The 7,046-nt window shown below is 39.0% G+C and overlaps 1 protein-coding gene across 1 annotated transcript in view; it reads left to right on the top strand.

Annotated features, from left to right (window-relative positions):
- Window positions 1-1,902: 1,902 nt before the first annotated feature.
- Window positions 1,903-7,046, top strand: part of SGCD (sarcoglycan delta) — a 564,070-nt gene continuing 558,926 nt past the window's right edge. The window contains exon 1 of the mRNA XM_043597493.1: window positions 1,903-2,059. The gene's annotated coding sequence lies outside the window, so the exon portion shown is untranslated. The remainder of the gene's footprint in view (window positions 2,060-7,046) is intronic.

Here is a 7,046-nt window from a genome sequence, read left to right as displayed (position 1 = left end):
CCACTATGTGAAATATATTCTCTTGAGTTTCTAGAAAACCTTTGGGCTCTTCAAATATAAAATACATCTTCTGTGTCACCTGCCGGGCTGTACTGAACCTATTCCTAATGCCAACACTAATCGGTCCTCATGTAGCTGTGATTACATAGTATCAGAATACTGGAGACAGATGCTTTTGGCTTAAACCTGGCTCAGCAATTTATCATCTGAGTGGCCTTGAGAAGGTTTATGTAACCTTCCTGTTCATTCGTTCGTTCATTCATTCATTCATTCATTCAAAAATATATGTTGAGCTCCATGTTGGTGCTAGGCTGTACGTGAAGTGCTGGAGATCCAGCAGGATACCAGGGATAAAATGTCTTGTCTGCATGGAACTTGTGTGTTACTGGGAAAAGGTAGATAATTGAGTAAACCATGTAGTATATGAGCAGGTCTTTACCAATTTGTAAACAGTGAAGGGGGATGAGGAGATGTTGTTAGGGTTTACTATTACCAGCAATTGTGAAAAGGTCACACTGGAAGGAAGATACAAAGTAATGAGGGGAGAAAGAGCCTTCCAGGTAAAGGGAAAGTGCCCAAGTCTGCAGTACAGCTAGAGGAATAGTTGGGAGGCCAAGATGGCTGGAGAGGAGTCAGTGAGGGCGAGGGTAGGAGATAAAGACGGTGGTAACAGAGCTGTGTCATGTGGAGCCTTTTCGGCCAGTATAATGACTTTGACTTTGGTTCTGAGTGAGGTGGAAGGTTTTGAGCAGGGGAGTGTCATGGTCTTACTCAGGGGTCTAGTTGAGAGTGACAGCCATGGCTTGAGCATACCTGCTGTGCAAACTTATAGATCTATAATGATGCCAGGAACCAGAGTGTGAGCGAAGGAGAAGGTAAAGTGGTCAGCTTTTGGATTTATCCTGATGATAAAACCACTGAATTTTGAAGAGAACATGGGGTATGTATGAGAGAGAGGACTCAAGGTTGATTGGCAGGGTTTGCACCTGACCAGCAGGGTGAATAAAATTGCCTTTGAGAAGGAATAAATTAGGAAGAGTGTGAGCCTCACTTTTTTTTTTATTCAGAGGGTGTTGTGTGGGTAATAGAATCAGGACTTCACTTCGGGCATGTCCTGACATGTCTGTCAGAATTCCAAGCAGAGTTGTTGGATAGTCCGTCGATCTGAGAGTCTGGAGTTCAGCGAAGTACCTGGGCCAGGAGATGATCTCAGAGTTGTCAGGGTATAAATAGTTTCCTGAGCCTTGGAGCTCGGGGATGCCCCTGCTGAGTGAGTTCACAGAGAAGATAGTTTCAGGACTGAGTTCCAAGATGCTCTTATCTTGAACATTGTAAGAGAGGGGACTCACAGAGGTAGCCATGATGGAGCGGCCAGTGATGACAGGCAAGTTTGATATCTTAAAAGCCAGGGGAGGGCACTGTCTCAAAGTGAAGAAGGGATGCATTGTCCCCTTTTGTCTCATTTTAACATAGACCACAGTGTGAAGCATGTTTGCTTGTTTTTATTCAAGATTTGCTTGATTCACTGGTGCAAATATGCCACCAGTAATGAATTATATTGGGAAAAAAATCTCTTTTTTTAGTTTCCCTCTGAAGTGAAATGAGCAAATTTGGTTATTTGTGTCCTAAAAACTCTGCCAGCCTTGATGCAGTGTGACCTTTTCTGCTTTTGTATGATTACTCAAGTCTAATCAAGACTGAATCCATTCAGGTATTATTTGTATTTATGCCAATCAGAATTTAATGTGTCTTCTGTTTAGTCTATTCAAGTCAAATGGTTTAGAATTTAATATCCTTGTTGAAGGTCCGGTTTAGGTTTCATTTATGAATATCTTCTTTCTCTTATGATGTTTTGTGTTTGTTTGTTTTTTTTTTTTTTTTCTTTTGCTGTTGTTGTTTTTGTAGCCGTGGAAGAAACCTCCATCTTCAGAAGGCAGTACTGGAACCCGTGTGGAGGTTAAGAACACTATCCCGTTGGTGGTGGCCTGAGGAGACTATCTCAACCCCAATGTTGCCCTGAAATTTGTGTTCAAGATTCAAGAAGATTAGGACTGCTAAGGTATGGACCTTTGATCTTGAGATCTATATGTATATATACACATACATTTAAGGATATATATACACACACACACCCACCCACCCACCCACCCACCCATACACGTGTGTGTAATATATATATATATATATATATATATATATATATATATATATGTATATATGTGTGTGCGTGTATATATATATATATATACACGCACACACATATATTTACGGCAAAATATATAAATATATATTTAAGGCAAAAAAATTAAAGATACTTAATCATTTTCATTCTTTTCTCCTCCTCATACCCCATTTCTCTTTCCTTTCTCCTTTTCTCTTTTCGAGCAATGATCTTTTCTCTTGCTACTAACTTTTGGGATGTGGTGGGATGAATAAAGGTACAGTGAGAGAAGCCAAAGTCCACGTGGTCTCCATAATAATGAAGTGACCAGAGGGGAGTGAGACCAGGCATGGGGAGAGGTGTGTGCAGGTGTCTGTGATAGAAAGAAAAGTGAAATGGATCCAGGCGCCTATGTGATAGGACTTCAGGTACAGAGATGAATGAAGAAGGCGTGCTGTGGAATACACTGGTAATTCCTACTTTCAGTGTCCACAGGACACTTTTGGCAAAGCTTTGTATTATTTCTTAAGATCTTTGGGAGGACCTGCCTTAATATTTATTTTGGATACATACCAATGTTGAGGCAAGTTTGAATAAGGAGATTCCATTTTTTTTTTATGGTTGCAGTGATAATCACTGTGTACATATACAGGCATATGTGTAATACATATGTATTATATGTATTATATATACATATGTATTATATATGTATATTATATTATAATATAATATGTATATATATTATATATTATAACACATATATATTATACTACATATGTATATATACATATGTATTATAATATTTTATATATATATATATGTATATATATAAAATTTGTGGAGTGGTGTGTAAACTCTCTCTCTCTCTCATTCTCTCTCTCCCTGGGTGGTGAGAGAGGAACAGATGGAGGGAGGAGAGAGAGAAATCTACAGAAACTACCATTAATGGCGCGTTTACTGTGTTAGGCATTGTTCTGTAAGCTCGGGGGGAAAATCACAAGTATAAGTGATAACAGCCATCTGGAATAGGGATTTCTGTTCTGGGAAAACAAAAGAACTATAAGTAAAAAGGTTTTCTGAGACTCTGTACCACGGAAGGGCCAATGGGCAGACACTCTCAGACATATTGGAGTTTACATCTCTATGCTCACTACTGTAGAGAATAGTAGTACGTCACACACAGCTGGGTAAGCCCTGTGGAAATGTGGTTTAACAGCCTGGGGCCACATGACATGTCTAAGAGAAACTGGAGAACATCTCCGACAATTCCATTGATAACTCATTGCTGTCATTTTAATTGCCTTCAAAGACAAAACCCTCATACCCCAAAGGCTTTGGAAATGGGGAGAACAGTTGTAGCTAAGGTGTTGGTTGGTTCCCTTCTCTGGCACAGAGGACTCCCATAGGTCAACAGCTGGGCAAGGTAGAGTTCTAGAGCTGATGAAAATCGAACACGTTCCAGCCTTAGGCCTGCTTTCATTGTATCTTCGACTTTCTCACTGCTGAAAGAAATGTGGTAGATACTTTGCGTTGATTCTGAAAAGACCTTCTTTTAAGGAGGAAGTACAATTTACTTTCTCTCCAGTTTTCGTAAAATCCTCCAAAGCCCGTGCAGAAATGATTAAGCTCTGATGCTCACGCTGCTCACAGCACCTCTGAAAAGAGTGCTGAGGGGCTGGTGACAGTGGGAGGGTGGCATTTGAAACTCCTCTCTTCCCTTTATTCGGGGGATTTGTTATTTTTTTCAAAGAAGGAAAAATAATTTATCTCCTTCACAAAGGGCACCTTCAAAGCAGTTCACATCTAAATATTATTTATGAATTAATTTCCCATTAACATGGTTCCAAAGGCTAACTACGTAATTGAACAATCAGAAAAAGAAGTAGCATCCCTTCTTTGGGTTCTTGCACAAATCCCAACATTCTGCCTAAGGGATGCATCATTGTGGTATGGCCCTCTGCTCGCATGTGCTTGATCTGTTGGAAACAAAAGCTCAAAAAGCTGTTCTGTGCTAGTCATAAAAATCTAGAGAAGCGTGGGGGTTTGGGTTGGGATTTTGACGACTGAGTTCTTTGAGTGTGTTGATCTTTAATTCAGAACCTGCCTCTGTTCTGTCAGGAATATTCACCTAGACGCTAACCACTTAAAACATAAATTCAGAGAAAGTTTTAAAGGACTTGGCCATAAAAATGTTCCTGGTTTAGAGACCAATCAACTCTTCGGGGGAAAATAAAACTTTCTCTGATTGTTGGCGGAGGCCACAGGGAGAAGAATGTACTTTGCGGTGCGGGGACGTCACGGGGCTAGATTCACCTGTAGCGTGCGCAGGTATGTGCGTGCCCCTGCTCACAGACCAAAATTGAATTTCCAGGAAGGAAGGAGGAAATGAGGCAGTGTTGGTACATCAATCTACCATAATGTTTCCTGGCTCCCATGCTCCAGTGCTTTCGGCAGATTTTTCAGATGTCTTTTCAAGTGAAGACAGTGTAAATTAGTGGCTGTGGTCACACACTTTAGAAAAGGCAAATCAAGCTTCTGTATGAACATTAGGAAAGCCATTTAATTTTTTTTGAAACCAATGCTGCTCAAAGTGCAGCCCAGACACCAGCAGCATCCACGTCACCTAAGCTTGTGAGCCATGCAAATTCTCAGGCCTTTCCCTAGACTTACTAAATCAGAACATCTTAAAGTGAGGTCCAGGAATCTATGTTTAAACAAGTCTTCAAGATAATTCATATGTCTTGCTAAAATTTGAAAACCACTGCTAACCCTGTTCCTTGAGCTCTGAAAAAAGAGTTTTAGAAAATCTTGGGTCTAAAAACTGGGACACTCTCAGAAAATTGGTACACCTAAGTGTATGTGTATATGTGTATGTAAACACTCACACACATGTATTTATAAATACATCCATATGGCATTGAAAGAGAGAATAAAACCTTTCTCAAATGCCAAAAGCGAAGTGTACTGGGCTTTAATTATTGCATCTGACATAAGGAAAAGTTAAAAAATTGATAATAATAAAAAGTAATGTTAGATTGGCTGCCATTGTAAACAAATGGATCAGTGGACCAGAATTCTGCATTAGACCCACACATGTGCAATCAACTGGCCTTCAACAAGAGCACCACGTGAGTTCAGTGGGATAAGAAAACTGCTTTAAGAAATAGTGCTGGAATACCTGGATATTTACTTGAAAAAATAAAGAATCTAAACCCCCACCTAGTCCTGTACTTAAAAAGCAACTTGAGTCAAATTGCATACTGAACAATGAAAGCTGAAACAACAAAGATAGTAGAAGAAAAGTGAAAATACCTAACTTCAGAAGGCAGGTTTTCTTTTTTAAAGGACACAAAAGCACAAGCCATAAGAGGGAAAAAATACACTGAACTTCATGAAAACTAAAAACATCTATTCATTGAATAAAACTAAGAAAATAAAGAGATGCCCCACAAGACTGGGAGAGCATATTTGTAACACATATATCTAACATGTACATAAAAAGCATACAAAAAAGATATAGAATGGCCAATGAACAGAAGCGATGGCATCTGACATAACGTGTCATCAGGGTGATGCAAATTAAAAACATAAGATCCCAGTACATACCTGTCAGAATGGCTAAGATTCAAGGCGTGCCAACACCAAAACTTAATCAGTCTTGACAAATGTTTTTCAAGACACAGGACCTTCTGTCACTGCAGAAATTTCCCTCATGTATGAGCCACTGGAGCTCTCATATGTAAAATGTTCCAACCACTTGGAAGAATTATCTGGCAGTTTCTTAGAAAGTTATACAACTGTCTTCCCGGAGGGCCAGATATTCTAGTCCTAGATATTTATTCAAGAGGCTTGAACACCTTTGTTGACACCTGTTAATAGCAGTGTTTTTAAATAATAATTTCATGCTGAAATTGACTCAGATGTCCACCAACAGGAAAATGGATCAGCTCTGGTATATTTGGAAAATGAAATGCTATTTAGCGATAAAAAGGAACATTCTACAGATAAACATAATAACATGAGTGGATCTCAAAAATAGCATGATTAAAATTAGTTAAATAACAAAAAATACTTACTTTAGGATTTATGTGAAATTGTAGAATGATCAGAACTCACCAATGATAGAAATTGTTCAGTGCTCAGTTCTGGTGTGATATGATCACCTACCTAATTTAGAATGGTACATGAGGGAAATTTCTGGAATGACAGAAAGGTTCTGTGTCTTGACAAACATTTATCAAAACTGATTAAATGGCACATTCACTAAGCGTTTCATTATAGGTAAATCACGTATGTAAAAATGCATAAAATATTGTTTTTAAACTCCCATTTATTTTTTTTTAATTTTTTTAATGTTTATTTGCTTTTGAGACAGAGAGAGACAGAGCATGAACAGGGGAGGGGCAGAGAGAGAGGGAGACACAGAATCTGAAACAGGCTCCAGGCTCTGAGCTGTCAGCACAGAGCCCGACGTGGGGCTCGAACTCACGGACCGTGAGATCATGACCTGAGCCGAAGTCGGACGCTTTTTTTGGTAGAGTTGCAGTGACGATGAAGTGAAATCATGCTTGTAAAGTGCTAGTATGTGTTGGTTTCTTTTAATCTATATGAATATGAAGCTGCTGTTTTTGGTTTAAAGATCGCATGAGCCATGACCCTCCTGAGTAAGAGAATTAGCATTACCTTCCGTTTACTGTGGCCTCTCTGAGTCATTGTGTATATTCCTGTGTATACTTAACTAAAGCTGAAAGAAAACTACTGTCGTTTTCTAACAACTGGATCATTTGAATTATAAAAATTGAGAAACTCTGGAAAAAGTTGATCCTGTTGTCAAAAAAAAAAAAGCTTAAATAGTATGTAGGAAATTGTATTGAGGGAGAGCTGT

This window comes from Prionailurus bengalensis, chromosome A1, assembly GCF_016509475.1.
Source record: "Prionailurus bengalensis isolate Pbe53 chromosome A1, Fcat_Pben_1.1_paternal_pri, whole genome shotgun sequence".
NCBI classification, from domain to species: Eukaryota; Metazoa; Chordata; class Mammalia; order Carnivora; family Felidae; genus Prionailurus; species Prionailurus bengalensis.
The sequence above is the reverse complement of the archived record's forward strand: the minus strand, read 5'-3'. Positions and strand labels throughout refer to the sequence as shown.